General features: G+C 33.0%; 2 pseudogenes; both read right to left on the bottom strand.

Moving 5' to 3' along the window:
* Positions 1-8,924: 8,924 nt before the first annotated feature.
* LOC148951119 (uncharacterized) lies at positions 8,925-18,384 on the bottom strand (annotated as a pseudogene).
* A 683-nt stretch (positions 18,385-19,067) lies between these two features.
* Positions 19,068-19,855, bottom strand: LOC148951118 (uncharacterized; annotated as a pseudogene).
* Positions 19,856-24,126: the final 4,271 nt, after the last annotated feature.

Below are 24,126 nucleotides of genomic sequence, written 5' to 3'. Positions count from 1 at the left end.
TTATCGTGAAAACCACTTTAAGTCAATGTCATTGATCAACCTTCTCAAAGTTTTGTAACAGCGATAAAAGAAGATATATTAACAAGTGTTATAGACTTGTTACCTCAGTTCAATCGTGAACAAAGTAAAGACTCTTGACGTATCTCTTTGAAAATGAACACATTGATGAGAAAAAGAATGAAGTTATAATCCACGGCAAGCCATACAATTTAATTGATTTATTATCGGATCTGATTGAAAATTGTAAAAGAGTCGAATCCTTTGATAGTCATTCATATTATTTTTTAAAGTCGTCAAATTTCCCAAAAAGCCTTATCGGTAATAATTTTTTAAAACTAAGAGAACATAGTCCATTAAAGGTAGAAGAAGATTTTAAATCTTTCTTGGAAAGCAAAACTAATGGCAATTTGACAACGCTAACTAGACAAAAGCCAAGACGTATTGATTTGCCTGGTAGTATACAAAAGGGTAGCGGTCAGTTACGACCAAAATGGATAAAATTTTGAAAGGTGTTTATGGAAACATTGGAGAACCAGGAAGGTTAAGTTCTCCAACTACATTTTCCAAAGTCACTGGTGTTGACACTAAAACTATACTAGACTATCTACAAAAGGCAGCCAGTTATACTCTTCATCGAAATCATAGGATTAGGGGTAATCACTATCGAAAAACTAAAGCCTTTTACCCTTGACATATATTACAAGCAGGTCTTTTGACTCTAGACGCGATTCAAAGACATCATAATAAACCCTAGAAGTACATTTTACTTGCAATAAGTGTGTTTAGTCGGTATGCAAATTCAGTTCCATTGCATTCAAAGAGAGGTACTGAAGTTGCTAAGGCCATTGAATCCATCTTTGAACAAGATTCATTAAAAAAAAATTCAAACAGTTCGGGGTAGTGAATTTGTTAATCCCCATGTAAACAAAATTTTATCGAAATATAATACAATACTCTATTATAGTCATAGTCCTATAAAGGCAGCACTGGCTGAACGTTTAATACGGACCATTCGACTTTTAATTTAAGGATATTGTGCATTGAAAAACACGGCTGCATTTATTCATGATTTTGATAATATCTTGCAAATATACAACCAACGTCCTCATCGATCCTTGTTCAATATTAGCCCTCAGGAAGTTCATTGTAGTCAGAGTATACATTTCTTTAAACAATATTCTAATAAAAAGACAGAAAAGAAAAAATAAATGTTGGTAATACTGTTTGAATCAATCGTACAAGAAATATTTTTGAAAAGGGAAATTACTTGTGGTCTACTGAACTTTTAAAGTGTCAAAAATCTTATATACTAAACCAATAACATATCGGCTTCGTGATATGAAAGATGAAGAGATTCTTGGCGGTTTTTAGGTTTATGAATTACAAAAGGTTAAAAACACTGGAATGTATCAAATTGAAAAGGTATTAAAGACTCGTACTTGCCAGGTCAAGAAACAGTTGCTTGATTCACTGGCTAGGATACAACTCAGATTTTGATTCGTGGATACCCGTTGAAGACGTTCGTAATATCTGAAGATTTTTATGTGACATTCATGTCCAATGTTTCTGATCCTCTTTATGACGATTTGAATAAAACGAGCGGTTTTTGAAACAAACTTTTTCCGGCTATAATCTTTGAGGGAAGGTATGAAGTGGCTCTTTTAGACTGTATTCTTAAAAATACATATGTATCCTAAGAAAGGATCGTACATATGATATAACAATTAGTCCCCATTATTGGCCAATTGTTAGCGATCATTATGTGATTGAAAATAGTAATTCATTTGAATACCCATTTTCCACACTATCGACGGTATTGTGTCGTGCAATCAATAAAAAAATTTCCGCTTGTAAAAATGGCGCCTCTCAATTCAATTATTCAAAAAAAGAGGGTAAAATCTACAGTAATTCGACCATTGACAATGAAAAGGTTATTCTAAATGATGATCTAAGAGAAGTGCTTGGTTTTAAACATAATGTGACCTATGGTAAAAGTGCAGGAAGCGCTAGTGTTATGAATCGTGTCATTTTCACAGAGTATCTGCCCGCCTTTTTTTCGGACAGTTGTAGATTTTTTTTCATCCTTTGTCAAGAGATCAAGAGTTGGTAATACCAATTTCCCCCTCTTGCGTGTTCTTGAACAAGAAATCTCTAATGATCGTATTCGCCACTACAATATAAAGCACCTTCAGTACGTTCCAGTCAACACTTTGTATTTGGAGCTCTGTCAGTTAATATTAAGAAGCGAATTGGGTGATTCTTTCGCAATGACAAAGGGTTTGGCTGTAATTGCATGTCAGTTTCGACCCATTCAGTGAAATGGCTAATAGAAATCAGTTTTTATGTCCTGATATTTATTGCTATGTTGATACTCTTGGACCACGCCAGTTGGGATATGGAATCAACTATTATAGGGGTCGTTCATCAATGTCTGGGTGCGGTCTCGGCTGTTGGTTTTTAAGCTTTTTCGCTCTGCACTACTCTTGGCAATAAAATATATTGCACCATTTGCAACGGATTTTGGGTCCTCTATATTACATGATTGGGGCTCTGGAAAAGGTATTCAAGAAAGTGGTGAGCACGAGCAATAATCTGTCAAATTATGCAAGTTATATACAATTTATGTTGATGACACCAAGGTTCTATAGGCAGTTGAGGGGTATGACTATTGGATATGAATACAAAACAAATACTGATACTACCAATATTCTTAGAGAGGTGACAACTAAAGATTTAGTCGGGAAACTAAACCATGAATTATTTAATATTCCTCAATGGTTGCCTTCTAATTTAAAGATTGATATAAAACTACAACTCGCACCGTCCAATTACATTATGCGAAAGTACTGGACACTGCACCCGATGTAACAGTCTCTCTCATGTCGGCAATACTTCATGTACAAAAATAACAATTTATGAGTTCTGGGGCTTTGGCAATTGAAAAACTAAGAGTCAGTGGTAACAATATAAAATTGCGCGTGTCCCATACAACCACGAATCAACGTCATATTGCTACAGGTTCACGTACCTATACCGATTCATCTTTTATCAGTGGCAAAGTTCCTTCAAAATTGGCATTCGTTTTTGGAAAAAGTGCTAACGCTGTTGTATCATGGACAAATTCCCCGCATAAATTTGAACTAAATGGACTTTCATCGCTTGTATGTAAAGTAAATGGAATTCCGCTCTACAACTAATCCTTTGATAAATCTTACTGGGCCCTATATGAATTGATAAGGCAATCCCTAGATGAAGATTCACAATGATTCAAAAATTGTACAAGTGAAGAAATGTTGGCAATAACGCATGGTATCATTGAATTATATTTATCTGGTACTCAAGATATGAGTATTGTCAAGACGGGAAATGTACAGATAGAGTGTACCTTTGCCAAGCCGTTGGAGGAAAGCATCGCATTAATCTCGCTAAATCAATTTGAAACTTACTGGGAAATTACTCCTATGGCAGTGTTTTATTAGACTTGGCGTCATGAAGACGGAACAAATAATTGATGTATTTAACATGGACCCCTACATATCCAAATATAAATCCTATTGCATATCTTCAGATCTCCTGGAGCAGATTCAACATGTTAAAAATACCCAAATCATTGTTAATACAGTTCGTCGAGTGTAAAAACAGGGCATTGATTATACATCTTTCAAACAAGAAGCAATATAGAATTTTTTGATCCGCTTGGCTTGCCGTATACATTGTACATACCTCATATTAAAAATTTTCTTGAGCAAAGCAGAAAATTTATTATTCAAAGTCGGAAGCGGGTGCAAGTTTATCAACGAAAAGCTGTAGTTTTCATGCCCTATTATATTTTATTTTTTGAAGTCTTGGACGTACTTACATGGTATTTATCAAGATTGAATTTAACAAGATTATGGTGACAATCCGTGATTGATCGACTTTCTAGTTGAAAATACTCTCTTTTACCTCTATAATATAAATTTGGATGCCCTAAAAGTGAAATGCTTTAAAATGTATGTTAATTTCTTTATTAGTAAAAATTTGTACACAAAACACTGTGTCATTTAGATTTCTTCTTGTACGTATAGGTAATTATCCGAAACGATTAGTGCAGGTAGCTCGTCAGGATTCAACTTGTATTCGTCTTGACTTGTAAAGTCAGGATCACAGTTTCTACAGTATAGGTAATTTTGTTTTTGTTAAATCTCTTTGTAAAGTCAATAATACTACTCTGATTCATATTATAAAATTCCTTTGTTTCAATTTGCTTATTTTAAGCAATGTCACATACAAAATTCTCATATGAAAAATCACTTTCTATAACAGCCAAATAAAAGTCTGTAGGTTTGTAATCAAAGTAGCCAGTATCTTCACAACGATTCGTTAAAACCAGATTCTTTTATTATTACAGCAATTGAAGCGTAAACCAGGTTCTTCTTCCCAAAATAATTTAAAACCACGACGATACCAGTCTCTTAAAAATAAACTGAACTCGCGTTTAGGGTTTTTGGCAATCAGGCCAGGATAAGTATTTTCCCATTGATCGCATTTATCATAGTTAAAATTGGAGCATAAGGGTCCTCTAATATGAGAGTCACAAATCTCAACAAGATAAGAATTACAGTCTTTAATTTGTACTGCATAATCTCTATGCAATTTACATGGATTTCATAATCTACACTTTTCATTATTGTCATCAGCAAAGTACTATTCTCACAAGATGACCAGCTGTCCAAAGTATACAAGAATAATGGGAATGTGTAAAAATATTTTTGATGTTGACTGCTCCACTTGCAAAAACAAACTGACTCTCAATCAAGAAAAATGTCTTCTAGGAGTGTTACAAAATCGCCGTCTATGTAGTGGTTAAGAGCAAAACCACAATATCCTTTTGCTTTGTCTCAATCAATATATCTATAAATTGAGTAAAAGCTTGGGGACCACGACGACAAAATTTCCTACAATAGTCCAAAGAAGGGGAATTGGTTCCCATTATATCGTTAAGCATTTCTCCAGAAAATATCTTTCTTTGAAGAGATAATTCCAGAAAGTAATGATCTAAAACTAATCAATTTTCTAATTTTACTAGATTACGCATGATTTTCTGATTCTCAAATCTATCCATTTTAACACTCTCACTACCAAATACAGACTAACCGTTTTCTATAGATTGTTCTCTTCAATATATTTTACCAGAGTATTTAATCCATCTTCTACTCTCTGTTAATGCGCTATATTCACCTTAGCCGTGAAACATACTTGTTCTTCCGACTTGAATTTGCTTAGTGTTATAACATTTCCATTATACTTCGTTTCCCATTCTAAGGTTAGTCAAGAACCCCTTGTAATTTCTACCGCCACCTTAGGCACTCGCGGTCCCGTTTCATAAGCACTTTCAATTTTCAATAGTGTCTAAGCATCCATGTTGACTGTCCCACTTCCAGAAAGAAACTGATTCTCGATCAGGAGTTTCAACCACCTGGGAACGTGTCTAGACGTGATTTTGCCTAGTAGCAGGAAAAATTAGTGTGTGCCACTTCGGGACGTGTCAAGATGTGATTTTACCTAGAAACAAGGCAGGGGAGTTCAGCTACCTGGGGGTGTGTCTAGACATGATTTTTTCTAGAAACAAGATGTGTCCTTGAAATCTTGGCTGGACATGCCTAATCTTGCCTGGGGTGGAATTTCACCTAGAAACAGGGGGTGGGAGGCTAGGAACTTCACTAATTACTACTGTTCTATTATACGGACACCATTCAAAGTAGTTAAAACACCTGGGAACTTTACCTAAAATTGCGACACCTGGTCGTGCCAAATCTTGCCTGGGGTTGGAATTTTACCTCGAAAACAGGTGCAAGGGGCTAGGAACGCCATGCCTAATGCTCCGCTTGTATTCTCATGTTAATTTCCCTATCTGACCCTTTGAAAGCTCAGCGGCCCCACTACTTAGATGTCTTGATAAAAAAATTCTGGGACAAAGTCATCTTTTCTAGAAGTCATATTTAGCCTAGACATCCCCAAAAATCCAGTCCCTGTCACCCATCTATGACTAAGATTGCAGATAGATTTAGTCTATATCTGGGCCAAAGATTTACACGCAAGATGATAGGGAATTCTTGAGATCGAACTATAAGGTCAACCGGGAATAAGGTATAATTAGTAGATTGACAATTAGGGGGACTGGGACTTTTATGGACAAAATTAAGTCAGTCATTAGGATCTCTAATCTTTACAACTCTAATTATTCATCCTATTTGAACTGTATAGTACAACTATCAAAAGGTAAAACAAGGAAGAACTATTTAAAGACTAATAAAATTGTTTTTCAAATGAATATCTCGGCTCAAAATCTAAGAGCCGTCAATAGCAAAGTGCTTTAGATAAACATAAATTAAGATTAACAAGAAAAAATGTGACCATTAAAACTAAAAAAATTAATAAATAAAACAGTCCCAGCACCATCACTGAAAGGAAGTTCAACCAGGGCTGAAAATCCAAAACAAAACAAGACAATAAATTCAGATAAAAAACAAATCAAGAGTAAAATCAAGTGTTTTTAATAAAATTATTGCTTTTTTGGCAGCTAAGCTAAAAGGTCTTTTTGATACAAGTTCATTGGTATTAACTAATGGTTTTGTCATGTAATATGTTAAACCATTTCTATTTAAATTTTTGAATAGCACTTTGAGTGAATATTCTTTCAAATCTGTAATTAAGAAGCATTATTATTTATCTGAAGTTTGATTTCTAATACTCTCAAACAATTTGTTTAATACCCAAATAAGGGTTGTGTTTTCAAAAAATATTGCATGGCTAGGGTTCTCGGAATTATGGGTTTTTAGGGTCAAATCAAAAGAACTGGAAACAATTTTAAGCCTTTGTTATATTATCATAATACTGTTGTTGGAATTTTTCCAAATTTTGGGGGCTCTACCGAAATAATAATTACCACCGGCACATGGTATTTTATAGACCCCTCTTACACGAGTAACTGGGGTTATACTGCCTGTTATAGCAGGGACATTCTCTGGCATATTCAACAGTGCAGAATGGCCCTTGTCATGAGCTATATCTATTCCGGTGTCATTTTTTAAAAAGGGGGATGGATTAGACAATGGGCATTATAGAGGTATAAGTCTAGGTAATTTGCTTAGTAAGGTTTTCGCTAAAATATTATGTCGCAGTTAAGATAGTTTGATTGACCAAAATAGAACTTTATCAGATTCGCAAGTGGGGTTAGGAAAAGGCTACAGTCCTATAACTTAGATTCTTATTTTATTAGGGATTATTAGGAAGCAAGTTAGGAGAAAAGAGGACAGGCTGTCTGTTGCATTTTTGAATTTAAAAGGGGCGTCTGATGGAGTGGATAGAAGCTTAATGATAGAATCGTGGATAGCCCTAGGGATACTAAGCGAATTTTTTAAGACTAAAAGCTTCTACTTATAATATAGTTAAGAATGTAGTACGGGTACGTAAGAATTTTTCTAGGGTTATTATGAGTAGACTTGGTGGTAAGCAGGGATGCACAAGTAATTGCATTAATGCCAGTAATTTCATTGTGGTAACAGACATTTCAGGGGGGATCAGAAGGAGAAAGAAGGGGGAGTTTTAAGGGAAAAAATAGTAAGAACAGTTGACTTTAAAGGGTTGACTTTCATATCAATAGTAACAGCTTTGGCTCATATCGATTTCAAGATGTCCATAGGGTTAATTTTTAAATTTTTGGAACATGTCTCTAAGAAATTTTGATCATCAATGAATCTCCTTCCATCCGGGAAATCAAAGCTCAGGTTGTTTATCGTTGTAAGAAATAAAACTGGACCTAAGCGGCTTCCCTGGGGCACGTCATTATTAATTGGGAGGGTATCAGAATATACATTCAGGTATTTTACGACTTGTGTTCTCTTAGAGAGGAAAGACGCAATTATTCTAGTTAAATAAGAGTCAACTTGAAAGTCATTAGATAGTTTTTCTACCAGGGTATTGTGGTTAATTAAATCAAAAGCTTTCAGCAAGTCAACAGCGGTAATATTGAGCCAGGTATTGGGTTTTTCGAGTGTGTTACATACTGTGCCCATAATGTGAACAAGATAGTGGGTGTTAGATGTAGAACGTAGGTTTCCGAATTGTCGCTGGTCAACATTTGGGATTATCTTAACTTTCAACCACTCAGCTAAAAAGCTTTCATATAGCTTGGAAAAAACTGGAGTAAGAGTAATGGAACGGGCACCATTAAAATGTTGCTTGTTGCTTTTTTTTACAGGAGTAATAAAACCTAATTTCCAACAATTTGGGAATTTACCAGTAGAGGTAATTTCATTAAAAAGTAAGGACAAAGGCTCTGAGAGATTGTCAACAAAGGTTTTAATTAGTACACTCGGGATCACCAGCTTCAACCACTCAGCTAAAAAGCTTTCATATAGCTTGGAAAAAACTGGAGTAAGAGTAATGGAACGGGCACCATTAAAATGTTGCTTGTTGCTTTTTTTTACAGGAGTAATAAAACCTAATTTCCAACAATTTGGGAATTTACCAGTAGAGGTAATTTCATTAAAAAGTAAGGACAAAGGCTCTGAGAGATTGTCGACAAAGGTTTTAATTAGTACACTCGGGATGTCTAATGGACAAGTACTGCACTTTTTAAATGTTCTTAATTTTTGCCTCCACATTTGTAGAAAACAAATTCTTGACTTTACATTTGTAATTTGAAGAAGCAGATTTAAATATTTCATCTTTTTTATATATTCACGCAGTGAGATAGTTTCGGATGTTTTACCATTCTTACGTAGATTCATTTTGATGGGAGATAAGAGAACTCAGTAACAGAAAATGTATGATTAAAGCTGGTGAGAGGCTTAATTATTAACCAACAATGTTAGCTTCCTCGTAAAGGGGGCAAAGAGGCAGGTGGGACATAGAAAGACTGCATATTGGTGCAAATCAAATCAAGGGTAGAATTTCCTTTGGTTGTTGGTCTTTTTACGGTCTGTTTTAAGACGAGGGACCTACAAAGATAATTTAACTTTAGATCATTTGCATCACCTACTGAGAAAATACCGGCGTTCGAGAATTTGCAGAGGACAGTCAGAACTACTATGCAGTTGCTGGTAGAATCGCTGTCTTAGCGCAGCGTTTTGATTTGGGAATAATAAAAGCAGCAAAATACAATCAAATTAAAGAGGCGTGGTAAAATTTTGGGTCTTTTACTTACCCAAATGATTTCATAATAATCTGAAAGGTTGGGAGGGTGCATTAATTTAAGAAAGAGATTATTATTGAGAAATAATATTATTCCACCTCTCATTTTATCATGAGGACGAAGTTTTATGAATTGGGAGTGGACCTTTCTAATTTTCAATAAATTAGGGTTCTGTACTTGAAATTAAGTGATATAGAATTTGTTTACTCAGGTAGGAAGGATGGGGTACATAGACAGGGAGTAATGCTCATGATGAATAAGGAAGCTGCTAAGTCTTGTTTAAGCTGGGAAGGTATTCTAATTGCTCATTTTATGACTAAAAAGTTCAAGGTATCAGTTATAGTAGTATACGCCCCTGTAGAACTGACTGACGGAGATACTAGTGACTCAGATGAATATTACTTACAGCTACATGAGCAATTAGACAGGGTCCAAGGTCGGAATATGATGTTCTTACTGGGAGATTTTAAAACCCAGGTCGGTAGAAAAAGGGACAGATAGTGCCCTAGCCTTGGTAAATTTGGTGTAGGAAAAGAAAACAGTAATGGACACAAACTTTTGCAATTTCGTAGAGGTATAACAATCTACTTATAACCAATACGGTATTTGGTCATACAATGGCTCATAAGTTAACATGGTATTCACGTGATGGTAAGACAGCAAACCTTATTGATTATGTTATAGTAAACCGAAGACCGGCAGGATCAATACAAGATACTATGGTATAGAGGAGTGCCCTTATTGATCTTAAAAGTAAAGATCACAATCTAGTAGTGTCAAGGGTTAATTTAAAGCTGAAATATCGGAAGGGTAACTACCTCCCGGGAAGTTATGATGTTGGTAGGCTCCAGGATGAGAATTTGATATATTAATGCAGCTGGTTGTGAATTAAATCAGGATTTAAGTAGGCTTGTGTTCTGTCCCCCTTTATATGGATTATTTTGATGGACCTTGTCTTAAGGGGCACAGGAAAGGCAATGGGAGACCACGGAATCAAATGAAGAGGAAAAAGTCTTTTGGACTTAGATTATGCTGATAATTTGAGCATCCTAGATGAAGGTGTGAGCAAAATGAGTGGAGTTTTAGAGGTTTTGCTAGTTCTGGGTGCTATGTTAAGAAGACTAAGTCACTAAGGCTAGGAATAAGTGAAAAAGAAAAGGTGACGTCGGGTAATAAAAAGATTGATCAGGTGGGCAGCTTCACTTACCTTTGTGGTATTATTAGTAAAGATGGTGGGAGCAGTGAAGATGCTAAAAACAGAATAGCAACGGCTCAGGGTGTTTTTTCACAGTAAAAAAAAGTTTGAAAGAATAGGAAGATAAGTCTGCAAACCAGGATTAGACTATTAGAAGCTACAGTGAAGACAGTGATCAAATATTGCACTGAAGCATGGGCGCTCCGAAAAGCGGATGTAAATTTGCTAGATGTATTCCTGAGAATTGGCTTAAGGATTGTTCTGCATACCCGGCTGACTGACCGCATTTCAAACAATAGGCTATATGAAAAATACCGCTCTCTAGGGCTATAATGAAAGAAAGGTTGAGGTGGCTAGGGCACTTTGTGCGGATGAAGGATGACAGATTGCCGAAGATTGTTCTTTTTGGCCAACCATCTAGGGCTAAACGGAAAGCAGGTCGTTCTCGTCTGGTGTGGGACGACGTCATAAAATTTTCACTCTTACGCTAATAATTTATATTAGAATTTGAGAGAAACTTTCCAGGAACAGTTGAATACTAATCTTTATAGTTTAAAATTTGATACTTTGGAAGATGGTTGGAAAATTTTAGAAAAATAATTTGTGAAGCTGCTGAAGGTGTATTGGGGAAGAAAGCTAGAACTGCAGCTACGAATATTAGTGAAAAAGCTTTATGTTTAATAGAAAGGAGAAATGACTTTTTACAAAAATTATCTTAGTGATAGATCATATGAAAACAAAAGGAATGTAAAGAAAGTGGAGAAAGTATTAAAATATGAGCTTAGGAGGTGGGAAGTGTAGACCATGGATAAAATTACCGAGGATCTGGAAGATACAGCTAGACGGCACAATAGTAAAAAATTGTACTGGTATGTTAAGAAAATGAGAGGGAGAAGTCAATCTGGACTTGTCCCGGTTAAAGATAGGAATGGGGCCGCAATTAGCGATAAGGAAAAAACTAAAAAGAGATGGGCCGAACATTTTGGGAATTAGCTTAACCGAGATAGAGTTGCAAAAAGAGATATGGAGGAAAATGAAAAAGTTTATGATACCTTGGATGTGAAGGAAGATTTGTTTTGTGAGGAGGAACTAGTGACAGTACTAAAAGGACTAAAAAATAATGAGGCTCCAGGTGCGGATAGGGTTGTAAAAGAGTTTCTTAAATATGGTGGCTCGGAGGTTAGAAATAAGTTACTGAAGATTAAGAATATGATTTTTGAAAAAGGGGAAGTACCTAACGATTTTAGGAAAACCTTAATTAAGCCACTTTATAAGAAAGGTGATAAAAATGAGTGTGGTAATTATCGAGGCATTAGTCTGGTCTCGGTAGGTAGTAAATTACTTAGTAATATGATACTTTTTAGACTGAGAGATGCCGTCGACAAAGTGTTAAGAAAAGAACAGTGCGGTTTTAGAAAAGGTAGAGGATGTGTCGACCAAATTTTCACTCTTAGGCTAATAACTGAGAAGTGCCTGAGTATTCAAACACCTTTGGTCCTCAGTTTTATAGATTATGAGCAAGCGTTCGATTCTGTTGATAGAAGAGCTTTAGTAAAGGTTTTATCCTTATATGGTATACCAGACAAATACATTAAAGTGATTAGTGCTATGTACGAGAATAACACTGCTGCGGTTAAGGTAGGAAATGAGGTTAGCAACTGGTTTTGTATTAAATCAGGAATTAAGCAGGGTTGTATTCTATCCCCCTTTATATGGATTATTTTGACGGACTTTGTCTTAAGGAGCACAGGAAAGGCAATGGGAGACCACGGATTCAAATGGGGAGGAAAAAGTCCCCTGGAATAAGATTATGCTGATGATTTAAGCATCCCAGATGAAAGTGTGAGCAAAGTGAATGAAGTTTTCGAGGTTTTGCGAGTTTAGGGTGCTAGAATAGGTTTGAAAATTAGTGTTAAGAAGACTAAGTCACTAAGGCTAGGAATAAGGGAAGATGAAAAGGTGACGTTGGGTAATGAAAAGATTGATCAGGTGGGCAGCTTCACTTACCTTGGTAGTATTATTAGTAAAGATGGTGGGAGCAGTGAAGATGTTAAAAGTAGAATATCCAAGGCTAAGGGTGTTTTTTTTCACAGTTAAAAAAAAGTTTGGAAGAACAGGAAGATAAGTCTGCAAACCAATATTAGAATATTAGAAGCTACAGTGGTCAAATATGGCTCTGAAGCATGGACGATCCGAAAAGCGGATGAACATTTGCTAGATTACTCTGGGTAGCCGGTTGACTGACCGTATTTCAAACAATAGGCCACTGGAAAAATGTGGTTCAATACCACTGTCTGGGGCTATAAGGAAAGAAAGGTTTGGTGGCTAGGGCACGTTGTGCGGATGAAGGATGACAGGATGTCGAAGATTTTTCTTTTCGGCCAACCATCTAGGGCTAAACGGAAAGCAAGTCGTCCTCGTCTGGTGTGGGACGACGTCATAAAGAAATATTTAAAGGAAATGGTAACTTCTTGGGCGGTTGTAAAAAGGGAGGCTTTGAATAGATTAGGATGGAGGAGAAGCGTGCGTAGCTGTGTTGGCCTCAGGCAGCTTGGTGCTGCGGTGAGTTGTTAATAGTAGTAGTAGTAGTAGTCTATGCTTTGACCTCAGTTACGGCATCATCACTGACTGCTATTCATCACTGATTGGATCTAAACGTTCGTGGTTTGAATGCATCATTTTATCCTTGACGAAGCGGTGACAGTCAAAGCAGTATACTCTTTCTTCATGGCTAAACTGTCTTACATCAGGGATGTTTAATTCTATCTTTGGCCTAAAATGCGAAGATTATTTAAATAGCGGAAAAAACACTTTTAATTTTTTTTTCGAAATTAAATTAAGACAAACCTTTCTATTATTTGCATGGGACAGACTGCGTTGATATCCATGTGCTTTAGGTTGAATTAAAGTTGTTTCTTTATATTTGGTAGTTTTGAGAGCAATAACATGAAATTAAAACGTTTTTTGTCTCTTGGATCCATGTGTCTTAAGTACAATTAAGATTCTTTATGTTTGGAAGTTATGGTATAAAGGACACGAAATTAAGAAAGTTTTTCATCTCCTGGACCCGAGTATCTTAGTATAGGTGCAATCATACCTAAAAACTGTGGCTTTCTAAGATTCACTTTATATTTTGAAGTTTTGCTACCAAGGACATGAAATTTAAATGTTTTTCGTCTCTTGGATCCATGTACCTTGGGTCCAATTAAGATTTTTCTTTATATTTGGAAGTTCGTATAGTGTGCAAAATATATATTCAGGGCGAAATTATATAAAGTGACCAGAACAAGACATCTAGTACCACAGAGCTAACAAGACTTGTCAGACCACTTTCTGCAGCTACATCCATTTCTGAACCAATCAGAGATGTTTCCACAGAGGATACTCCATAGACGGTGAGATGAATATCGAAGCTATAAGGTCATAGCAACCAATCCATAGCAATCTGATTCAATATAAGGAGTGATTTTCATTATAGCACATATTAGTAATTCAGAGAGAACAGTTTATTTTTTTTACTCTGTTATTTGACAAGATATTAGCATAGAAAATGTGTGCTATGTTTACACTATTGGAGCTTGATGGTGGAGCAGGAAGCAGCAATGATACAAAGACCAGAGTAGCAAACGTAGCAGTGGAAATTACATGAGGATCTCGACTAAGCCGTGAATGGGATGATATGTATGCAAGATAAAACCAAACTTTATTGAAAAAGCACATATTATTATTAAAATCAAATATATTTTAAACGTGGATGTTCTTATTTCTGAAAATTAAAACCCAAATTTATAAATAATCAAATATTATTTGTAAAATAAAATGTATATTAAGCGTGGATGTTCTTGTTTCTCAAAACTGAAACCCAAATTTATCAGATAATCAAATATTATTAATCAAGTCAGATGTGTTTCAAACGTTGATGTTCTTATTTCTGAAAACTAAAACCTAACTTTATTAAACGTAAAATATTATTAGTAAAATCAGACTATTTAAAAGGTGGTTGTTCCTATTTCCAAAAACTAAAACCAAACTATCAAAAAATAAAATATTATTAATAAAATCAGATGTATTTTAAACGCCGATGTTCTTATTTCTGAAAACTAAAACCCAAATTTATTAAAAAATCAAATATTATTGATAAAATCAGATGTATTTTAAACGTGGATGTTCTTATTTCTGAAAACTAAAACGCAACTTTATCAAAAAAAATCAAATCTTATTAATAAAATATTATGTGCTATAAAGGTGGATGTTTTTATTTCTGAAAACTAAAACCCAACTTTATTAAAAAATCAAATATTATTAATAAAATCGGGTGTATTTTAAACTTGAATATTCTTTTTTCTTAAAAATGAAACCCAAATAATAAGAAAATTATATTTCAACAAAGTCTGATTTATTTTAAACGTGGATGTTCGTATTTCTAAAAAATAAAACACAACTTTACTAAGAAATCAAATATTATTAATAACATCAGATATATTTTAAACGTAGATGCTGTTATTTCTGAACACTAAACTAAAACCCAACTTTATCAAAAAATCAAATATTCTAATAAAATCAGATGTATTTTAAATGTGGATGCTTTTATTTCTGACAACTCATCAATCAATCAATCAATCAATCATTTTATTAATACTAAACTATATTACAAACGTAAAGAAAAATTATTTAGCCCATGAAGCTTGGCTTGTTGTGGGCCTTACAATACAATAATAAAGTACTAAGACAACCATAAATATTACTCTAAATCAAACAATATAAATGAAATAAAGATTAAAGAGAATAAACAATACCATACAATAAAAAAAAAAAAAAAAAAAAAAAAAAAAAAAAAAAAAAAAAAGAATAACGATATATAAGGGAAAAATACAAAAGGAGAAACACTAGGAAAAGAGAAAACAGGGAAAATAAACGAAGGAGAGAGAAATTACTAAACTGGAAATACACGACGAATAACTGCCTTTGCAGACAGAAATAATGGGACATCCGGTGAGATTGAATTCCATAATTGAATTGAATTATAAACAGGAGACCTCTGGGCTGCTGTAGATCAACGTTTGGGCAAAATAAATCTACGAGAAGAACTACGTAGAAAAGTAGAGTACCTACCTGAGCCTGTCCGTGAAAAAAATTGCTGTAGAGGCGGTGGAAGTGTACCTAGAAAAGCAGAATGCGCTAAATAAAGATTACTTTTACTCACAATACGATCCAGCGGAGATATTCCAGTATCATTATAAAGATCAGAGGAAGGGTAAAGCCGAGGGAGAAGAAAAGTAGCCTTCACTGCTCTATTTTGGGCTCTTTGAAGTGAGCAGAGAAGAGATTTATTAGTATTACCCCAGACAGAGCAGCAATAAGAAAGGTAAGGATATATAAAAGCATAATAAAGAGAAAGCATAACATCTGGGGGAAGAAATGAGTTAACCCGGTGCAACAGTGAAGACTGGTGGAAGATGAGGGACCGGGTGTGAGTTATATGAGGTTTAAAAGAGAGCAAACAGTCAAGATACACACCTAGAAATTTCGCCATAGCAGCTTGCGGTATAACATCATTCCCATAAGTAAGGATGATTGGCTCCCTTACGTCTCTCATACGATAAGGGGTTCTGAAGTGTACAATGGCACTTTTTTGGCTGTTGAGAGTCATACCATTTGACCAGCACCAATCTTTTACTTTATCAAGAAGACGTTGAGCTAGGGAAGTGGCAGATGGCAAGTCCACTGCAGCAATGAAAAAGTTACTGTCATCAGCAAAAAGAATAGGGTGCACAAGGGGATGAAGACCATCAACGAGATCATTAATATAAATTAAAAACAAAAGTGGTCCAAGCACAGAGCCCTGTGGGACACCCTTCAATATAGGCAAAGTAGTGGAAGAATTACCATTAACTGAAACATACTGAGATCTTCCCGACAGATAAGACCTTAACCATTCTAGTGGGACTCCATGCACTCCAAATGAAGATAGTTTAGACAAAAGAACAGAGTGGTCAACCATATCAAAGGCCTTTGAAAAGTCAAGAAATAGACCCAAAACACACAAGCCCTTGTCCAGATTAACACGCACAAACTCTGTTGCATCTGAAAGTGCATACGAGGTAGAGAAAGTGGGATGAAAACCATACTGATGGTTAGTTATGAGAGAATTTCCTGCAGTTGTATTAGCACTAAAAACAAATGAAGAGAGTCTACAATACACTACTCTTTCAACAACCTTAGAAATGACAGGAAGAAGAGAAATGGGTCTATAATTTGAAATTAGAGATGAGTCACCTTTTTTATGTAAAGGTAAAACATTTGCAACTTTAAATAAATGAGGGAAATCACCAGAAGAAAGAGAGAGGTTAGTTATGTGTGAAATGGGGTTAGAAACAAACTGACCAATTTTTTTAAGAACATTATTGCTCAAACCAAAACCATCAACTGAACGGCTACTTGGAAGCTGGGAAATAATACTATAAATCTCAATATCACTGCATGGAGAAAGGAAAAATGACTTTTCTGATATTGGAAAACTACTTACTCTATTCTTGGGTTAAATGGGAACTGAGGGAAGAGTGGTGAAATACAAATTGAAGGCATTTGCAGAAGAATTTTTATCCACAATAGATCCATCAGCATTCCTGTAATGACATGGGGGGGACTGTTTGAGTTTCTTGCAAGAAATAGCTTCATTAACTACATTCCAAACCTTTCGCAAGTTCCCCTTACACTCATCAATTCGACGCAAAAAATAGAGCTTTTTGGCTGCACGTACTGAAGTCGTAAGTACATTTTTGTAATGTTTATACTTCAGAAGATCATCCTGTGTTTTACTTTTACATGCAACCTTGAACAGAGATGCCTTCATATGTGTAGCATTAATCAGACCTTTGGACATCCATGGGCATTTGGGTGTAGAATTCCTTGGTCTCTTCCTAAGAGGAAAATGCTTATCCAATAGAGCTCCCATACAACACACAAATAAACTTGTTGCACATTCAACATCATTAGCTTCAAGAACACTAGACCAATCATTACTCTGAAGACTAAGAATTAAATTAGAAATTTCATTATCTGTAAAAGTTCTAAAAGAAGATTCACCTTGCTTATTCACTGCAATCTCAGTATAAGGTACAAAAAGTGATAGATAAATAGGGAAGTGATCAGACAGATCAGTGAAAACAAGACCAGAAGTAAACTTCAATTTTGGAGAATGAGAAATGAAAATATTATCTATCAAAGTGGCAGAATTTCTTGTAGGATCAACACGAGAAGGAAAAAAAATTGAAGGAAGTAGCCCAGAAGAAGAAAGCACATCAAACAGATGGTCACATTCATCACTTGATCCAACATTTAACATATTACAATTAAAATCTCCCAAAACACAAATACGTTTTTTAGAGAAAGTCCCTGCACCAGAAAGCTGATCAAGCAAATCACAGAACAGATGTGTTGGAAAAGGAGGGGGCTTATAAAACAAACAAACAGTATCACATGCAAACTGGCTTTTCAGATCAATGACAAGAGAATAAACAGTCCTACTATTGGACACTACTGAAGTAAACAAGGATTCAAGGTCATATCGTCTACTGAATCTAATATCAGATTTTATAAATAAAGAAATGCCCCCTGAGCACTTTGTTGCCACTCTAGGGACATGAATAGCAATATAACCATGCATATCATAAGCTGTTAAATTTTCACTATCAGATAACCATGTTTCAGTTAAACCAATTGCATCAAAAGGGCAAGAATTATCAGACCACAAATATGATTTCAGACTATCCCACTTATCTCGTATCCCTCGTACATTCAAACAAAATACATTAAAGCTACTATTTGAAGAGAGAGAAGGCATGATTTTATCACAAAAATCAACAGTAGTGTGATAATTGCAACTAGAATTAACCATAGATCCAAGAAGAAGGTCAAGTGTGTGGGCCTCTTGTTTGCCAGCACTACTTTTCTTCTCAAATATAACTGATTTAAGAATAGAAGAATTCAGAAGAAAAGAAAAATCAGCCAGATTTACCACACATAACAAATGCACACAATATCATCACAAATGAAGAAAATATCAAACAAACAGGCTGAAATAGCAGAGGGTAAATTGAAACTAAAAAAGTGAAACTTGTAGGCAACAAAGAAAAGAAAGAGAAGAAAAAAAAAGCCTGCAAGACAAAGAAAAATAACAAGCTACTAAGCTCAAAAAGATTAAAAAATAACAAAAAATTACAAGGATAAAGGCAAAAACAAAGTAAAGAAACAGTCAAAACAATAAAGAAGCAACCAGAGGAAAGATTTATCAATGGTTTATGTATATAATTTAAAAAAATAATGTAAAACAAAATAAATGCAAGCATAATTAAAAAAATTAGATAATAAAGAGTTAAAAAAAAAAAAAAACAACAAAACAACCTAGCTAAAAGGGGAAAAATGGTTTATTTCAGTCCTGGGAGGGGCTTGGATGGGCTTTAGTTGACTGATGGAGAACATCAACTTGAGATGCCTCTTTAACAGTGATCACCTTTACCATCAGAAAGCTTGTTAAGTATTTCTCCTCCACTGGACCATGTAGACCTCTTCCCAAGCTTTGATTTAGCATAGTTAAGTAGCTGAAGTCTAGGCTTTGTCAGTGACTCAGAAATAAAGACACCAATACTTTGCAAACTTTTCTTTTCTCTAAGAATAAACTGCTGTATTCTTGAACTACAAAATTCCACAACAAGTGGGCGAGATTTCAAACCTGAGCCTTGTTTTCCAATCCTTCTAACAGAAACTATGTCATTCTTAGTCAAAGGAATACCAGGAAACTTAGTACTGCAAGATTCAAGAAATTTGCTTTCAGAAGCTTCTGGATAAGGGTCTTCTTTGAAACCAAATAGGATCAGCTGATTTGAAATTTTCATTTGGTCAAACTGATAGCTCAGACGATCCACATTGAGTTGAATTGGCTTCAGAGATTTCTGCAGCTCTGACAAACCTGAGTCAAGCAAATGAAGAGATGATTCAAGCTTTGACATCCTCAAATCATATTGTTTTAGTGATTTTTCCACAAGCACATCAAAATCCATTTTAAGACTATTATATACCTCTTGTTTAATAATTTCCATGTTGTTAGCATCAAAAGCAGCAGGTAGATGACTAGAGGCAAGTTTTTTAACAGAGGCCTCAACCAAAGAACCAACCTCATTAGACAGTGCCTCACTGACAACTTCTGCCAAAGTAGATTTAAGATTTTGGTCATTAATTGAATCTGCAATTAGCTTCTGCTTGTTCTTAAGGGTGTTAATGTGTGAGGTGAGCATAGTAATCTGCTCATTAATAGATTCAGCTCCACTGTATTGGATGGAGCAGTCTGATCTCATCTCTCTGTGACTAGGTGGTCTATAGCTCCTTTTAGAGTTGTCACCCATGATGTAGGCTAAAGTGAACACCAAACTAGGCTAATCAAGCTACAAGCCAACAGCAAAAGGCAAGGGATCTTCCGGCTGGCACAAGCACTTATAAAAGGTTCTAATAATAGCGAAGCAGAGATGTGGGCACCAGGCAGAAAAATAAAAAGACTGTACCTGGGGGGGTCCCCAATTGCACCCCTGGGGTTGGGGCTGCTAGGCTTGCCTGCCTTTTCCACTGGACTGGTAGGCAGACTAAACCAGTTCTTCAGAAAAATTCAATTGTCTCAATGACTGTCTCAATCACCAAAATTAGATCAAAATATCCACAATTATTTTTTAACATTGTTCTTCTCCTTCTTCCCACAGCAAATTGAACTAAAACCCAACTTTATTAAAAAATTTAAATATTATTAATAAAATCAGATGTATTTTAAACGTTGGCTTACGTGTTTCCAAAACTAAAACCTAACTTTATTAAAAATCAAATACTATTAATAAAATCAGATGTATTTTAAACATGGATGTTCTCATTTCTGAAAACTAATGCCCGATTTTATTAAAAAAATATTATTAATAAAATCAGATGTATTTAAAATGTTAATGTTCTGATTTCGGAAATTTAAAACCCAACTTTATTAAAAAAATTAATATAATTAATAAAATCAGATTTATATAAAACGCTTATGTTCTTATTTTATAAAACTAAAACCTAACTTTATTAAAAATCAACTATTATTAATAAAATAAGATATATTTGAAACACGGATATTCCTATTTCCGACAACTGAAACCTAATTTTATTCAAAAATCAAATATTAATAATAAAATCAGATATTTTTTAAACGTGTATATTCTTGTTTCTGAAAACTAAAACCCAACTTTATTAAAAAATCAAATATTATTAATAAAATTAGATATATTTTAAACTTGGAAGTTCTTTTTTCGGAAACCTAAAAATCTCTCTGCCTGTGTTTCTTGACGGGTGTTTGCTTGCCTGTAGAGATTTTCAGAAAAAATCAGCTCATCCCTCATTTAAAATATAATCAGATGTATTTTAAAAGTGGATGTTCTTATTTCTGAAAACTAAACCCAACTTTATTTTAAAAAATTAAACATTATTATTAATAAAATCAGATACATTTTAAACGTTGATGTTCTTATTTCTGATACCTACTACCCAACTTTATTAAAAATCTAATATTATTAATAAAATCAGATGCATTTTAAATGTGGGTGTTCATATTTCTGAAAAATAAAACCCAAGATTATTAAAGATCTAATATTATTAATAAAATTGGATGTATTTTAAATGTGAATGTTTCTGTTTCCGAAAACTAAAACCCAACTTTATTAAAAAATCAAACATTATTAATAAAATCAGATGTATTTTAAATGTAGTTTTTCTTATTCCTCATAACTAAAACTCAACTGTATTACAAAATCAAATATAATTAAAAAAATCATGTGTATTTTGAACGTTGGTGTTCATATTTCCGAAATAAAAACCTTTTTTTATTAAAAAATCAAAATCAAATATTATTAATGAAATCAGATGTAATGTAAACGTTAATGTTATTCTTTTTGAACAGCAAAATTAACTTCATTAAAAAATAAACATTATTAGTAAAATCAGATGTATTTTATACGTGGATTTTCTTTTTCTGAAAACTAAAACACAACTTTATTTTTTTTTAAATAAAAATTATTATCTATAAATCAGATGTATTCTAATTGTTGATGTTCTTAGTTCTGAAAACTAACACCTGGCTTTATTAAAAAAATAATTATTATTAATAAAATCAGATGTATTTAAAACATTGGTGCTATTATTTCGGAAAACTAAAACCCAACTTTGTAAAAAATCAAATATTATTTAAAATCATATGTATTTTAAACGTTGATGTTCCTTTTCAGAAAACTATAACCCAACTTTATTTTTAAAAAATCAAATATTATTAATCATATCAGATGTATTTTAAATTTGGATGTTCTTATTTCTGAAACCTAAAACCCAACTTTATTAAAAAATCAAATATTATTAATAAAATCAGCTTTATTTTAAACACGGATGTTCTTATTTCTTATGACTAAAACCCAACTTTATTAAAAGAAAATTAAATATCATTAATAAAATCGGATGAATTTTAAACGTGGATGTTCTTATTTCTGATACCTACTACCCAACTTTATTAAAAATCTAATATTATTAATAAAATCAGATGCATTTTAAATGTGGGTGTTCATATTTCTGAAAAATAAAACCCAAGATTATTAAAGATCTAATATTATTAATAAAATTGGATGTATTTTAAATGTGGATGTTTCTGTTTCCGAAAAATAAAACCCAACTTTATTAAAAAATCAAACATTATTAATAAAATCAGATGTATTTTAAATGTAGTTTTTCTTATTCCTGATAACTAAAACCCAACTGTATTACAAAATCAAATATAATTAACAAAATCATGTGTATTTTGAACGTTGGTGTTCATATTTCCGAAATAAAAACCTTTTTTTTATTAAAAAATCAAAATCAAATATTATTAATGAAATCAGACGTAATGTAAACGTTAATGTTATTCTTTTTGAACAGAAAAATTGAACTTCATTAAAAAATAAATATTATTAGTAAAATCAGATGTATTTTATACGTGGATTTTCTTTTTCTGAAAACTAAAACACAACTTTATTTTTTTTAAATAAAAATTATTATCTATAAATCAGATGTATTCTAATTGTTGATGTTCTTAGTTCTGAAAACTAACACCTGGCTTTATTAAAAAAATAATTATTATTAATAAAATCAGATGTATTTAAAACATTGGTGCTATTATTTCGGAAAACTAAAACCCAACTTTGTAAAAAATCAAATATTATTTAAAATCATATGTATTTTAAACGTTGATGTTCCTTTTCAGAAAACTATAACCCAACTTTATTTTAAAAAAATCAAATATTATTAATCATATCAGATGTATTTTAAATTTGGATGTTCTTATTTCTGAATATAAAACCCAACTTTATTAAAAAATCAAATATTATTAATAAAATCAGCTTTATTTTAAACACGGATGTTCTTATTTCTTATGACTAAAACCCAACTTTATTAAAAGGAAATTAAATATCATTAATAAAATCGGATGAATTTTAAACGTGGATGTTCCTATTTCCGAAAAATAAAACCCAAACTTTATTAAAAAATCAAATGTTATTAAAAAAATCATGCGGATTTTCAACGTGGGCGTTCTTATTTCTGAAAAATAAAACCTAACTTTATTAAAAAACAAATACTATGAATAAAATCAGATGTATTTTAAACGTGGATGTTCTTATTCCTGAGGACAAAAACCCCAGTTTATTAAAAAATCAAATATTATTTACAAAATAAGATGTATTTTAAACATGTTTGTTCTTATTTCTGAAAAGTAAAGCCTAACTTTATTAAAAAATCACTTATTATTAATAAAATCAGATTTCTTTAAAACGTGGACTTTCTCATTTCTAAAAAATAAAATCCAACTTATTTAAAAATCAAGTATTACTAATAAAATTAGATGTATTTTAAAAGTGGATGTTCTTATTTCTGAAAACCAAAACCCAACTTTATTAAAATATCGAATATTATTAATAAAGTCAGATTTTTTTTAAACTTGGATGTTCTTATTTCTGAAATCTAAAACCCAACTTTATTAAAAATCAAAAAATTTTGATAAAATCAGATGTATTTTAAACAAGTGTGTTCTTATTTCTGAAAACTAAAGCCTAACTTTATTAAAAAATAAAATACTATTAATGAAATCAGATGTGTTTTAAACATGGACTTTCTTATTTCTGAAAAATAAACCCCAACTTTATTTAAAAATAAAGTATTATTAATACAATTAGATGTATTTTAAAAGTGGATGTTCTTATTTCTGAAAACTAAAACCCAACTTCATTAAAAAATCAAATGTTATTAATAAAGTCGGATGTATTTTAAACGTGGATGTTCTTATTTCTGAAAACTAAAACCCAACTTTATTAAAAATCAAACATTGTTGATAAAATCAAATGTATTTTAAAGAAGTGTGTTCTTATTTCTGAAAACTAAAGCCTAACTATATTAAAAAATCAAATGTTTTTAATAAAATTAGATGTATTTTAAAAGTGAATGATCATATTTCTGAAAACTAAAACCCAACTTTATTAAAAAATCAAATATTATTAATAAAATCAGATGTATTTTAAACGAGGATATTCTTATTCCTGCACACTAAAACCCAAAATAATTTTAAAAAATCAAATCTTATTAATAAAATCAGATGTGCTTTAAACATGGACGTTCTTATTTCTGAAAACTAAGACCCAACTTTATTAAAAAAATCAAATAT

Source organism: Artemia sp. Qi Xiang Cuo, chromosome 6 (genome assembly GCF_049724085.1).
Source record: "Artemia sp. Qi Xiang Cuo chromosome 6, ASM4972408v1, whole genome shotgun sequence".
Classification (NCBI taxonomy): domain Eukaryota; kingdom Metazoa; phylum Arthropoda; class Branchiopoda; order Anostraca; family Artemiidae; genus Artemia; species Artemia sp. Qi Xiang Cuo.
The sequence above is the reverse complement of the archived record's forward strand: the minus strand, read 5'-3'. Positions and strand labels throughout refer to the sequence as shown.